Source organism: Lasioglossum baleicum, chromosome 17 (assembly GCF_051020765.1).
Source record: "Lasioglossum baleicum chromosome 17, iyLasBale1, whole genome shotgun sequence".
Lineage (NCBI taxonomy): Eukaryota > Metazoa > Arthropoda > Insecta > Hymenoptera > Halictidae > Lasioglossum > Lasioglossum baleicum.
This window is the reverse complement of record NC_134945.1, coordinates 8,239,872-8,243,423: the sequence shown is the minus strand read 5'-3', so window position 1 is coordinate 8,243,423 and position 3,552 is coordinate 8,239,872. Positions and strand designations below refer to the sequence as shown.

At 51.8% G+C, this 3,552-nt stretch overlaps 1 pseudogene; it reads left to right on the top strand.

Annotated features, from left to right (window-relative positions):
- The first annotated feature begins 1,955 nt into the window (after window positions 1-1,955).
- LOC143217742 (U2 spliceosomal RNA) lies at window positions 1,956-2,135 on the top strand (annotated as a pseudogene).
- The last annotated feature ends 1,417 nt before the right edge of the window (window positions 2,136-3,552 follow it).

Below are 3,552 nucleotides of genomic sequence, written 5' to 3'. Positions count from 1 at the left end.
GATCGCTCCCTCCTCGCCCCGTGGCAAAAGTGTGAGGCGGTTGGGACATTTATATTGCCCCGCCTCGACTTTTTGCTCCGGGGAGCCCATGTGGAAAAAGGTCCTCTTAAAGACGCGGATAAGCTCGTAAGGAAGCTCGCGAAATCCTGGCTCAACCTGCCTCAGAGAGCCAGCGCGGAGGTGATCTACCTCCCCCCCAGTCGGGGAGGATGTGGATTACTTCCGCTTGCTGACCTGGCCGACGCGCTGGTCATCGGGCATGCGTTCCGTCTCCTGACGGCGCCTGACCCGGCGATCAGCGGGCTGGCCAGAGATTCTCTGAGGGGGGCGGTAGCCAGGAAAATCGGTCGACCACCTACCGAGCAGGATCTGGCGACCTACCTCTCCGGCTCGCTGGAGGGGGAGTTCGCCAGAACCAGCAGCGACTTTTCCACATTGTGGTCGAGGGCACGAAACGCGGCGCGGCGATTAGGAGACGTGCTCCAATTGCGATGGGAGTGGAGCGCTGCACGCCAGGAACTGGGTCTTAGACTCCGAGGCTCACGCGGGCGCACGACGGTCGTTACACCCGTGGCTCGGTCCCAGCTGTTGCACCGACTGAGGGCGGCAGTGACGGAATTTTACCACCATCGCCTTAACAGCAAACCAGATCAGGGGAAGGTCTTCGGGGTGTCGTCGCGGACGAAAGTGTCGAACCACTTCCTCCGCGGCGGCAGTTTCACCCGCTTCGCTGATTGGCGCTTTGTCCACCGAGCTCGCCTCGACGTCTTGCCCCTTAATGGGGCTAGACGCTGGGGCGAGGGTGACAAGCGTTGCCGGCGATGCGGGGGGGCCCTGGAGACCTTGCCCCACGTGCTGTGTCACTGCCGCCCCCACTCGGCTGCCTGGCAACTGCGCCACGACGCCGTCGTCTCGCGAATTTCGCGAGCCTGCCGACTGCCGGGGAATTTAAGGGTCAACCAAAGGGTCGAGGGTCTCACCGGCGATCTAGAGGCGCTCAGGCCGGACATCGTTGTCAGGCATGAGCCCTCGAAGAGCGTCGTGATCATCGATGTGACCGTGACCTTCGAGAACGGCATCGAAGCTTTCGAGGCCGCAAGGCTCCGGAAGATACAAAAGTATCTTCCGATCGCGGCCGTTCTCGAAGGGCAGGGTTACAGAGTTGTGACCGACGCGATCGTCGTGGGGACCCTCGGCTCATGGGATCAGGCCAATGAGCCGGTGCTCAAAGTGCTGCGTATTAGCACGAAATACGCAAGCATGATGCGCCGTCTCATTGTCTCTGAGACCATCCGGTGGGGTCGGGACATTTACGTGGAGCACGTGTCGGGGGTCCGACAGTATGCTGCTGCTCCCGCCGCCGTCCCCGCCCCGGAGTTTCCCCTGCCCCTTGATTCGGTGAACGTGGCCTCCCCCGCGGCCCCCCAAAATAGATCGCGCCCCGGAAACTTAAACATTGAAAGCGTCGATAATGATAACGATAACGATAATGTATTGACTCAGGGCCTCCTCGGCCCTGTATAATTTTATATTTATACTGATTTATAGCGAGGGCAACGAGCCCGCAACACGCCTCTGTCTCTATCTCTCTATCTTTCTCTACTCTCTCTACTCTCTATCTTTTGTCTTCCTTCTTCTGCTGTCTCTATACTTCTCTCTCTAAAATCTAGTCATCTCCCTAGTATAAGTTTTCTGGCGTGCTGCGGGCCGTTCCAATATGTTTATTTTAAACTTGACAAGGCTCGTGCTGCTTCTTTTATATCTTGATAATACTATGTATTGACGTGTGGATGTGTGTGTGTGTGTGTGCGTATGCGTATGAGTGTGAGTGTATGATTGCCACGCAGGGGGACTAGTTCCCCCGCGCCACACCCCCCCACCAAAGAAACTCTATGTATAGCCCTCGCCGAAAGGCACCAACATTGTACCGCCCCCGAGCATTAGCTCGGGGGACGATTCCTTGAAAATAAAAGGCCTTTTATCTGTTCTTATCAGCTTAATATCTGATACACTCCCCATCGGGGAGTCAGAATATTAACTCGATTTTTGGGAATTGACTGAGCGGTCGGGGCTTGCTCCCCCTCGGTCACGGGTCGGCCACGCATTGCAGTGCCGTGTGGATTGGCCCAATCTGCGAATTCAATCACAGTCAATTCCCAATAATTCGAGGAGATATCTACTCCCCAGTGCAAAATTTCGTTTACGAGCGCCGTCGCTCGAAGTCGCGAGTTTCGTGTGTGCGCATCACCAGGAGCCGAGGAGCGATCGGGGCGCGACTGGCCGCCGAGGAGGAGGACTTCACCTTCAGCGTCTCCACCGAGCAGCCGGGAACACCGTGGACACCTCTGCAGGACCTCGAGTGGGGTAAGTGATCGACTCCCCCTCTGACTCTCTTCCCCCGCGCGAGCCCAAGTGCGTTAACCCGCACGGCCGTTCAGCGCGGTTACCCCTCCCCTCCGTTCGTTGTTATTCGTCTTTGTCCTGTCGACACTTAGCTCTGCTAATTGTTTGTCAGGATAAATTCAATAACAACCAACGGCTCTTTCCTAGGTCATCGGAACAAGGGAGTTCCGGAACGTTCGTTTCGGAATTACGTAACGCTTCGTAAACGTTTCGACAAATTTCACAGTTATAACATCAATTTATTCGACGTCAGACTAAGTTATTAATTATTTAATAACTTAGTTCTGTTCCGAGTACTTTGTTGCTGCTAATTGTGAAATTTGGGAGCAATCCTGTGCCGGATATTAATAATAATCTACATTAAACATCTTTTCGTTTAATACCGGCACGTCGGAACGTACGACGATTTTGCGTGCGTTTTCCCGGAGCAAACCAACTCCGGAGTAACTTTGATTCCGACCAGAGACCGCCGAATTGTTTAATCGAGTCCGCTCGATTAAATTAATTCGGTTTAATCCTTTCAGTCACCGATCCGTGTAGGCCTTGGAGATTCTTCAGACCTGAGCTGAAGAATTTCTCCAAGTACCGCCAAGTATCGGTGCAGCCCTCTAGCGGTAGATCCCTGCACGAGGAGCTGGAACGAGTTCCTCGATCGACCGCTAGATAGCCCCCCTTGATGGTGTCTCTTACCATCAAGGTAGATCCCTCGCCTGTCACTTTATCTTCTTAACCTCTTTCAATCCTACTATCGATCCGCTCTCTTTTCTGTCTTCCCTTATTTTCTCTCTATTTTCTTCTATCGCTGTTTTCTAACTCTTCTGGTGAGTCGATCGCTTACCTTTCTGTTTTAATTGTTATATTTGTTTTATTTATTTGTGTATAAGTGCAGTGCTGTGATCTATTTCTATTTATTGTATTTATTGTGCGGTCTTGTACCATATTTTATCCTATGTTCTGACTCAGTGCTGTGCTGTTATATTTTATTCTATTCTAACATTGACTCTATTTTATTTATTTATACAATTTTAAACAAGTGACTATATTTTATCTATTATATTTTATTTATTGCTATTTATTCCATTTTAAACTAGTCACTTGACATTTTCTTTTAATTTACACTCGAGGTAAACCCGTAGAGACTGTCCCACA